Source organism: Chiloscyllium punctatum, chromosome 4 (genome assembly GCF_047496795.1).
Source record: "Chiloscyllium punctatum isolate Juve2018m chromosome 4, sChiPun1.3, whole genome shotgun sequence".
Lineage (NCBI taxonomy): Eukaryota > Metazoa > Chordata > Chondrichthyes > Orectolobiformes > Hemiscylliidae > Chiloscyllium > Chiloscyllium punctatum.
The window spans coordinates 75,758,115-75,769,775 of record NC_092742.1 but is presented as its reverse complement, the minus strand read 5'-3'; positions in this window follow the sequence as shown (position 1 = coordinate 75,769,775).

The following is an 11,661-nucleotide window of genomic DNA, read 5'->3' as shown; positions in this document are numbered from 1 at the left end:
TTCCAAATCTCCCCTCCCCACCCCATCCCAGATCAATCCTCCAACTTGGCACTGCCTTGTTGATCTGTCCTACCTGTCCATCTTCCTTCCCACCTATCTGCTTCACCCTTCCCACCAATCTATCACAATTACCTATCACACGCATCCACCTATTGTCTTCCCACCTATCTTACCCCAGCCCCACCCCTCTATTTATCTCTCATCCCCTTTCCCCTCCACATTCCTGAATTATGCCTGAAACGTTGACTCTCCTGCTCCTCCTCAGATGCTGCCTGACCTGCTGTGCTTTTCCAGCGCCACTCTTTTCAACTCTTGTCTCTCCAGCATCTGCAGTATTCACTTTTTCATTTGTATCTTTCCCATTCAGCAGCATCTTTCCTCTTCAGCTGTTTGCATTTTTGTAGACTCTTTCTTTTCGTTTTATGCTGTCTCTTATCTTTTTAGCTGTCCATGGTTGTTTTTTCTGTAAAGTGGAGCTTTTCTACCCGGGGTATAAACTGATTTTGTGTTGTGTTAAATGATTGTTTAACCAACCTATATTGTTCTTGAGTTGTTTAATCCATTAGCCTATTTTCCCACCCAAATCTAAAACTCTGGTGGCTGATTCATGCTTTTCACTTTCAAATGCTACCTTAAACCAGTTCATGTTATGACCACTTTTGAATTATGTTCACACAAAATTAGGTTACTAATTAAATCCGGCTCATTACTCATTATAAAATCCAATATTGCTTGTCCCTGTGTTGCATTCAGGGAATATTGATGTAGGAAACTATCCTGGACACATTCCAGAAATTCACTACCTTTCTGACAGGTGCTTATCTGCTCTCCCAGTATATGTTAAAGTTAAAATCTACCACTAATACTCCACAGGATTTGCTATACACTTGCGTAATTTCTGCATTTACACAACCCAGTACTTCAGAGCTGCTACCAGGGTATCTGTACACACCTTTAGATCCTTTACTGTTCCTCAGTTCCACTCAGGAGACAGTAAGGACTACAGATGTGGGAAGTTGAAGGTTCGCAGAGCATCTGCACTCTGCATGCATTAGGGCGGCACAGTGGCACAGTGGTTAGCATTGCTGCCTCACAGTGCCAGACACCCGGGTTCAATTCCCACCTCAGGCGACTAACTGTGTGGAGTTTGCATGTTCTCCCTGTGTCTGCGTGGGTTTCCTCCGGGTGCTCCGGTTTCCTCCCACAGTCCAAAGATGTGCAGGCCAGGTGAATTGGCCATGCTAAATTGCCCGTAGTGTTAGGTAAGGGGTAAATGTAGGGGTATGGGTGCATTGCGCTTTGGCGGGGCGGTGTGGACTTGTTGGGCCGAAGGGCCTGTTTCCACACTAAGTAATCCAACCTTCCAGCTGCCATCCACTTTAATTCACCCTCCCACTCCCTTGGTTACATGTCTATCTTTGGCTTTCTCCACTGTCACAGTGAGGCTAAAAGGAAACTGGAGGAACAACACCTTATATTTTGCCTGGGAAGCTCACAGTCCAATGGCCTCAACAACAACTTCACCGGCTTCAAAATCTGCCCTCCCCAGCCTTATCTCATGTCTAGCACCATCCCTCCTCCTTGCCTCCCTGACCTGTCCTAATGTGTCCATCTTTCTACTCACTATCCACCATCCTTCCCACTGACACCTATCACCATCCGACCCCACTCTTCCCCGAGCCCCACACCCCTCCCTCTATGGACCTCTGGCTCCCTCCCCTTCCCCAGTCCTGATGAAAGTTTTTGACTCCTTGGATACTGTCTGACCTCCTGTGGTCTTCCAGCTGCATTCATACAGCCTCCACTGAATACCTTCCAGTTATTATATCCTCCCTCACTATTGAACTGATTTTGTTTCTAATCAGTAAGGCTACTCCACCTCCTCTGCTATTTTCCCTCTCAGTCCTGTAAATCGTACGTTCTTATAATGATTGGAGGTAATAGTTATTGAACGCCAGTGTGAAATTTATGGTTTTTTAAAAATATTTTACACTGATAATACCCATCACACATATTACATGTGGCAAATATAGAATCAACAAAATGCTTTTCTGCATAAATGTAGGAAAAGCACATGAAAGCATCGGAAATACACAGCAACTGCAGGCTGATAGTTGCTCTTTCACTGACTTGCTTAAAACACACCCTGCTGTATAAACCTTCCATTGCACCTGTGGTAAATGGTAGAGACCACCAGTCTATTCTAGTTTCCTGCAAAAAAAAAATGCATTTTACAACTGCTGCATTTTAAAGTGAGATTAGAATTGATCATTTTTGGATTTTGAGATGACTTTTTTTGACAATGTAATATATGTGTGTGAGAGAGAAATGACACATTACCCAATACAGCTGTTCACTATTAGTATTGGCGGTGCAAACATTTTTCATAATAAAGATCTTTATGTCTCATGGTGGAACAATTATGTGCTGATCTGTTCAACAAGATGTTATGTTGCACAGCTAAAAGTTTTGGTAACATCCTCAATCAGAATGCGACATGAACTGTAGGGAAAGCAACTGTTTTAAGTTGATGGAGGTTCAAGACTAGATCTAGTTTAACTGCAGTTGGAGTAGGAAAGTCAAAGTGAGGATCTTTACAGTTTCATTGGCCTATCACTTACAGGCTTTAAACCACTAAAAAGTGCATGACCTGACCACATTCTGAGCACCTGACAACTTTTTTTCTGTAAGTATTTAGAGTTAGTAGAAAGAATATTGAAATACTGGGTGGAAAAATGGTAAGAAACTTAAAGCTTGTTAAAACTTAATTTTGTTTTCTTGGTAACTTCTTTTTAAATTTGCTTTGAAAATTATTGTCAGCTTCATTCCTGTTACTATGAAGAAAGTTTTCTGTTAACTAACTTTAAAATGATGTTGTAAACATATTCTGTGGTTGTCAGTGCAAGTTTAAGGATGCACATGTTAAACAAAAGAAATAAACTAAAAGCATTGCTATATGTTTTCTGTGATAAAATACATACCAATAGCTCAATGCTATATTGAGGGAAATATTTTGATTCTTCAGGCTTCTGTGAACTAAAATGTAATGTCAAGCTGTTTTTATAAATAAATATGTAGAAAAATTAATTAAAATAGTGAAATAGTTTTCTTTTAATACAAGTTGTTTGTTTACTGCAAAAGTATAACATTAATAATTTATAGCATATAAATTACGTGTTGTGTTGGAATCCTGTAAATATAATTAGGTATTCTAATTGGAAAAACACGATAGATGCAAGTTAGAATTTTAAAACTTATCAATATATCCAAGGGGAGTTTTGTGAATGTTGGTTTGGCTGTATTTTTGAATGGAGTAACTGAAATAAAGATGCAAGGTTATTTGTTTAGTGTAGGCCAGGTAGGCCTATTCCCCTTAGTGGCTCAATACCATGCGTAGAAATATATATAGGAATAGAAAGCAGATCAATATTTTATCCATAAATGAAACATTAATAATTTATAGCATATAAATTATGTGCTTCTAGTGGCTCAATACCGTGCATAGAAATATATAAGAATATAAAGCAGATCCTGTCTTCATCATACAATCATAAAAAGATGAAAAATATGTGAACATACAGAACAAAATTAAACTTTTGTTCCTCAAATCTGTTGGGCCTTTCAATTCAATCCTTATCAATCTGCACAAAATCTACACTTAACTAGCATGGCTACATATCTGTGGAATAGCAGAGTGTAAGAAGAATTGATTTCACCTTACGACAAGATGACTATTGCAAGTGCACCCTGCCAGTTTTGCATGGCTAAGGTAGTACTAATGTCGGCAAGCTTAGTATGTTGTGCACTGGCAAAGTAAGCATGCCCTGGCTGTAAACAAAAAAAACAGATTTAACCATTTAATAAGATAAAATCTCAAAGGATTTTAGCATTTCATAAGGTTTTAAATAGTTTCTGCATTAAGCCAAAAGAACTGTTATATCCATCTTTTGAATCTGTCAAACAAAACAACTCAACATCTTATTATTATGATATTAATTGTGCTAGTCCAGGACAATGGTGGAGTTCAACATTAGCATTAAACAGTCTGAAATGTCAGGTTTTTTTAAAATTGGAGAGACTTAATAACTAAGAAATATTTAAAAGAGGTGATGCCATGCCTCATGAAACAGAACTGTGAACTGTGAGAAGGAAAATGGCAGATGTCAAGAGAATATAGATAAATTGGCAGAATGAGTGGGTAAAGTTTGTAGATATAACTTAATGCAGAAATTGGAAAGTGATACATTTTGACAGGAAGAATGAAGAGCAATGACATGATCTGAAGGGAGAGCTGGAACAGAGAAACTTGAAGATGTACGTGCACAAATCATTGAAGCTGGCAATGCAAGTTGAGAAAGAATTTAAATAGGCAGATGAGATTATGGAATTTATAAAGGACTAGAATACAAAAGTAAGAAAGTTATGTTAAAGTACTGGCTTTGCCCCAACTAGAGTATTGTGTTCAATTCGGGGCACTGCTGTTTCGGAAAGATTGCTTTAAAAAGACTGCAGAAAATATTTATGAGTATAATCATAGGGATGAGGACAGATTTTACATGGACAGATTGGACAAGCAGGAATTGTTTTATCAGTAAAGAGAAGGTTGAGAGGAGATTTGATATTGGTATTCAAAACCATGAAGGATAGAGAAAAATTGTTCCCATTGGCAGAAGGGTTGAAAACACACCAATGTAACTCTCACTTTTCCAGATTAATTTCCATTTGCCATTGCTCTACTTGTCTGATCAGCCTATCTATATTGTCCTGTAGTTAAAAGTCATCCTCCTCACAATTTACCATACCACCAATTTTCATGTAACCTGTGAACTGACTGATAAAATCTTCTATAATCATGTCTGGGTCATTAATGTATACAACAAACAGCAAGAAACCTAGCAACTGACCCAATGGTATGCCACTGGACACAGGCTACAATCACAAAAACTGCATCACTCTCTTCCTCCTGCCACAACACTAATTTTGATAACAATTTGCAAAATTACCATTTATCTCATGGGTTCTTACCTTCTTTACTAGTCTTCCATGTGAGGCTTTGTCAAAAACCCTTGGTAAAGTCCATGTAGATTACATTCACTGGATTGTCCTCATTCATGCATGTAGTCACCTCCTTAAAAATATCAATGAAACATGATCTCCTGACAAAACCATCCAGACTATTCTTGATTAATACTTGCCTCTCCAAATGAAGATTAATTCTACCCTCAGGATTTTATCTAATAGTTTCCCTACCATACATGCTAAACTCTCTGGCCTATTGTACCCTGTCTTATCCTGACCACCTGTCTTGAATAATGGTACCACATTAGCTGACCTCCAATTCTCTGGCACCTCTCCCGAGTCCAGAAAGGATGTGAAAATTAATGTCAGGATCGCTGTAATTTCCTCTCTTGCCTCCCACAATAGCTTGGGATACATCTTATCTGGGCAAGGGGCACTTATCCAAGTTTAAGCCCACTAAAGCTTTTAATACATCCCCTCTCTCAATTGTAATTTTTGAAGGTGTACCATAGCGTTCTTCCCTTTTTTCTGTACTTACATCATTCTTCTATGTTGTAAATACTGATGTAAAGTACACAGTAAGCAGTGTGTACTATCTATAAGGTGCACTGCCTAAAGTTCACCAAAGACCCTTAGACAGACTCTTACAAACCCACAACCATTATCACGTCTTGAAGGACAAGGGTAAGGGGTACATGGGAACACCACCACCACCTGAACATTTCCCTCCAAGCCATTCAACATCTGACTTGAAAACATATTGCTCCTTCAGGGTTGTTTGGTCAAAATCCTGGAATTCCCTCCCTAACACCATTGTGGGTCTAACTGTGTATGGATTGCAAAGATTCAGAAACCAGCTCACCACCACCTTTTAAGGGGGAAACAGGGACGGACAATAAATGCAGACTAAGCCAGCAATGCCCATGTTCCATGAGTGAATAAAAAAAGGTCCATTTGTTAAAGGGGAGATGATGGCCAAGTGGTATTATCCAGTGACCCAGATAACTAACCCAGATTTAAATTTCACCTTAGCAGATGGTGGAACTTGAATGTGATTAAAAATCTGGAATTAAGAGTGTAATGATGACTGTGAGTCCATTGCCAATTGTTGGGAAAACCCATCTGGTTCACTAATGTTCTTTAAGGAAGGAAACTGCCATCCTTACCTAGTCTGGCCTACATGTGACCCCAGACCCACAGCAATATGGTTGACTCTAATTGACCCCTGAGCAATTAGGGATGAGCAATAATTGCTGGCCTAGTAGGCGATGCCTTCATCCCATGAATGAATAATTTTTTTTATAAAAGCTCTTGGCTCTTGTGTTCATAGACTCAACTAATAAAATCAAATATCCATATGCCTCTTTAGCCACTTGTCCTGTTGCTTTCCAGGATCTATGGACATGTAAATCATGGTCCCTCTGATGCTCTGCACTTTCTATCGTTTATTGTGTATCTCCATGCCTGCCAAAATGCATCAACTCACATATTTCCAGATTAAATTCAATTTGCCATTGTGCTATCCATCTGACCAGCTTATCTATATTGTCTTGTAATCTAAGGTTTTCTTCTTCACTATTTCCCGCTTCACCAATTTTCATGTCATCTGTGAACTTACTAATCATACCTCCTACACGCTTGTCTAGATATAATTAATGTAAATAACAAACAGCAAGGGACTCAGCACTGAATTTGACTGCATTGGACAAATGCTTCCAATCACGAAAATATCTTTCAACCATCACCCTCTGCCTCCTGCCACTAAACTAATTCTGGACCCAATTTATAAAATTGCCATGGATCCCATTCTTCACTGGTCTTTCATGCAAGACTTCATCAAAAAACTTTACTAAGGTCCATGGAGATTACATTCACAGACCTTCCCTCATCAGTACATCCAGTCTCCTCCTCAAAAATCACAATGAGACACAATGTCTCCTGACAAAGCCGTGCTGACTATCCTTGATTACTACATGCCCAAAGGGAGATTAATTCTATCTCTTAGAAGTTTTTACAGTAGTTTCCCATCCACTGATTTTAAACTCCTTTGTCTATGGTACCCTGATTTATTTCAACCACCCTTCTTGAATACTAGTATGACATTAAAGATCCTCCTTTCTGCTGATACCTCTGCCATTTCCAGAGAGGATTTGAAAATTTATGTCAAAGTCCCTGCAATCTCTTCCTTTGCTTCCCACAGTGGCCTCTGTTTCATCTCAACCGTGTAAAGGGACTTATCCAATTTTAAGTCAAGATTAGAGCGATTCTGGAAAAACACAGCAGGTCAGGCAGCATTCGAGCAGCAGGAAAATCAACGTTTTGGGCAAAAGCCCTTCAGCAGGAGTTAGTTTATGTCCTCTTCCTCTGCCAAATTAATTTAAACTTTTCGTCAATCTTTGCAGATTCTAACAGAGTTCCTTTTGGGTTTAGCTACTACTCCAGCTGAGCTTAATCTCAGCCTCATCCCTCAGGTTCCACTGTTGCTGTTATCCCCAGGATTACTCTGCTCTGACATCTCTGATAAGCTTCCCTTTGAGTCAGTGTAGACTAAAGTCTAGAAATTTTTTTTTTTTGCAAAATTGTACTTTATACATGAATTATCCATAAATGCATTACAATAAATTCAAGTTGGATTACAGAAAATACAATAAAAAAGCTCTTTTCTCAGTTGAACACTTTACACAACCCAAATGCAAAATTGAAACACTTACTAAGTATGACCAGAAACTATATGCATTCCAATACAAGCTATGAGGGGTTATATAAGTTAACAGCTCATTGGTACAATATGGCAGAAAGACCTTAGACAGTGGTCTTTCCTCTCTATGACCTTGGCAGTGGCTGTCCCATTCTTTTCTGTGTCCTTCAGCACATAGTCTTGGACCTTGGAATGTGTAAGTCAGCAACACTTGATTGAGGATAACTCTGCATTGAAAGAACCAACAAATTTCAGGGAGTCCATAGGGTGCTTTTCACTGATGTGATGATCCTCTGGACACATTTTGGTGTGCTTCCCAGGGAAAAGCAAAAATGGTGCAGAGTACTGTGTCACAGAGCACTTCAGGAAGAACTTTGACAAGAACTACTGCATCTCTCTCCAGAATTTCTTTACAAAGGTACATTCAGATGGATATGTACAATGGTCTCTTAGTTATGGCTCAGGTCCCCCTCAGGTCTGCTCTCTTAATCTGCCTCACAGTGATGCTTGCTGAAAACCACCTCCAATCTCAAACATTGCAGCTTTGTTTAAGTTACTTTTTTGAAAACAAATTAGTAATTTCTTGTATACACACATGGTGATCAGTGTGCAGATGCCATTCACAGTATTGACTTCCAGTTTAGGAAGTTACTGTTATGCACAGACCTTGGAAGTCTATACAGAAGAAAAGATAATTATGGGAACAGGTCTAGGCAAAACCTACTGAACCTGACATAGTCTGAGACCTTCAAATAATTCTTTTAATTAGATTGGTGATGGAGTCATAGAGTCATTGAGATGTATAGCACGGAAACAGACCCTTCGGTCCAACTCATCTATGTCGACCAGATATCCCAACTCAATCTAGTCCCACCTGCCAGCACCCACCCTATATCCCTCCAAACCCTTCCTATTCATATACCCATCCAGATACCTTTTAAATGTTGCAATTGTACCAGCCTCCACCACTTCCTCTGGCAGCTCATTCCATACACGTACCACCTTCTGCGTGAAAAAGTTGCCCTTTAGGTATCTTTTATATCTTTCCCCTCTCACCCTAAACCTATGCCCTCTAGTTCTGAACTCCCCCACCCCAGGGAAGAAACTTTGTCTATTTATTGTATCCATGCTCTTCGTAATTTTATAAATCTCTATTAGGTCACCCGTCAGCCTCCAACGCTCCAGGGAAAACAGCCCCAGCCTATTCAACTTCTCCCTACAGCTCAATTCCTCCAACCCTGGCAACATCCTTATAAAGTTATTCTGAACCTTTTCAAGTTTCACAACATCCTCTCTATAGGAAGGAAACCAGAATTGCATTCAATATTTCAAAAATGGCCTAACCAATGTCCTGGACAGCTGCAACATGACCTCCCAACTCCTGTACTCAAACTCCGATCAATAAAGGAAAGCATATCAAACGCCTTCTTCACTATCTACCTGCGACTCCACTTTCAAGGAGCTATGAAACTGCACTCCAGGATTTTTTGTTCAGCAAACTCCCTAGGTCCTTACCATTAAATGTATAAGTCCTCCTAAGATTTGCTTTCCCAAAATGCGGCATCTCACATTTATCTAAGTTAAACTCCATCTGCCACACCTTAGCCCATTGGCCCATCTGATCAAGATCCCATTGTACATTGAGGTAACCTTCTTCGCTGTCCACTGCACCTCTAATTTTGGTGTCATCTGCAAACTTACTAACTATACCTTTTCTGCTCACATCCAACTCATTTATATAAATGACGAAAAGTAATGGACCCAGCACTGATCCTTGTGGCACTCCAGCGGTCACAGGCCTCCAGTCTGAAAAGCAATCCTCCACCACCACCCTCTGTCTTCTACCTTTGAGCCAGTTCTTTATCCAAATGGCTAGTTCTCCCTGTATTCCATGAGATCTAATCTTGCTAACCAGTCTCCCATAGGGAACCTTGTCAAACGCCTTTCTGAAGTCCATATAGATTACATACACCTCTCTGCCCTCATGAATCCTCTTTGTTACGTCTTCAAAAATTTCAATTAAATTTGTGAGACATGAAATCCCACACACAAAGCCATGTTGACTATCCCTAATCAATCCTTGTCTTTCCAAATATATATACATCCTGTCCCTAAGGATTCCCTTCAACATCTTGCCCACCACCAACATCAGGCTCACTGGTCTATAGTTCCCTGGCTTGTTCTCACCACCCTTCTTAAACAGTGGCACCATATTAGCCAACCTCCAGTCTTCCAGCACCTCACCTGTGCCTATCGCTGATGCAACTATCTCAGCAGTATGCTACCGTCCCTCTAAATTCTCCAGTCATTGTGTGGACCTTTGAAGTCCAAGAGCTGGCGAAACTGTAAGTGAACACATCAACACTTCAATTGGCATGCATGGACCCTCAGAGCAGCAACACAGTCAAGTAGCTTAGAGGGAACCTTGATGATATTGTCGATTAAAGAAGCTCTCAGACTTCGAAGGTCCATGCAATGACTGGAGAATTTAGAGGGAATGTAGCATATCATCAATCTAATCAAATGTAATATTTCTTAAGACGAGTAGAGCAGTGGGACTAACAATGGAAACAGTATGGCCCTCCAACCTCAGTCATAACAATTCATTATATTGCGCAGTAAAATAAGCTTTTAATTTTAGAACTTAGCACATCAAGAGGCTGATTTGTCTAATAAATCATGAGATTCCCCTGTACTGGTAGGTCAAAAAAGATCTCAATATTGTTCATTAAATTACGCACATTGATTCTAGGAGTTTATTTTGATCTCAGTCCACTGAAGACATTTACATATAAACAAAATCATACTTACATATCTGTTTTGTACAAAATAATATATTTCATAGAATCATACAGTACAGAAGGGGCCCTTTGACCTATCAACTCTATACCAGCAAAACCTCACGACTGTCTACACTAATCCCACTTTCCCTGAACGAGGCCCTTAACTTTGAATATTATGTCACTTCAACTGCTCTTCCAGGTTCATTTTAAAGGTTGTGAGATTTCCTGTCTCAACTACCTTCCCATACAGTAAAATTTGAGTCTAATGTGATCTTCTTATGTAGCGGGCACTTTGCATTTGTGACACGTTACATTTAACTAACTTATGTTCAATTTGAAATGTACATTTTTTGTATTTCTATTAGCATTGTTCATTTCAGATTATAGGATACAATGTCAGTTTCTGATATATTTCACTGAAACCTGATATAACCAAACAGAATAAAAGTTTGCATTTCTGTGGCACTTTTCACAACCACCACATTTTACAGCCAATTAAGCAGCTGACATGTGGTCACTGTTGTAATATAATACGTATAGTAGCCAATCTGCGAGTAGTAAAATCCCATAAAGAGTAATACGATAATGATCAGATATTCAGGTCTGGATGGTGCTTGAGGTATAACTATTAGCCAAGCTATCAGGAAACTTTCCCCTAGTCTTCGTCAGAATAGTACTGTGAGATTTTATGCACTCATCCAAATATGAAGATAAGGTCTTTGTTTAAGTTTCCATCCAAATAGCAGCATTTTCTCCTAATGAGTACTGCTGAAGAGTTTCCTTAGTACTGCATTAATCAAGTCAGCCTTAATCTTTGTGCTGAAGACATTGAGCATAGCAACTCAAAATGTACAGTATGATCAGCCACAGCTGACATGAAACTCAGAAATAGTGACATATATGTCTATAATTTTGTTTTCAATCCTGGGCAGCTTGTGCAGTCCAAACTGTGATGCTTTTGCACTATGAACATATTTGAAGGATAATGCATGCTCTGGACAAGATTTAAATATATTCAATGTATAGATGATTACCATAAAAATGAGCTTGTATTGGAGAGTAGCATTCCTTCTTTATACTGTATAAAATAGACATAAATTCTAACAATTCTCATCTGCTCATGTAACTTGGTAATTTTAAATAGTTTTCCGTAATTTTAAG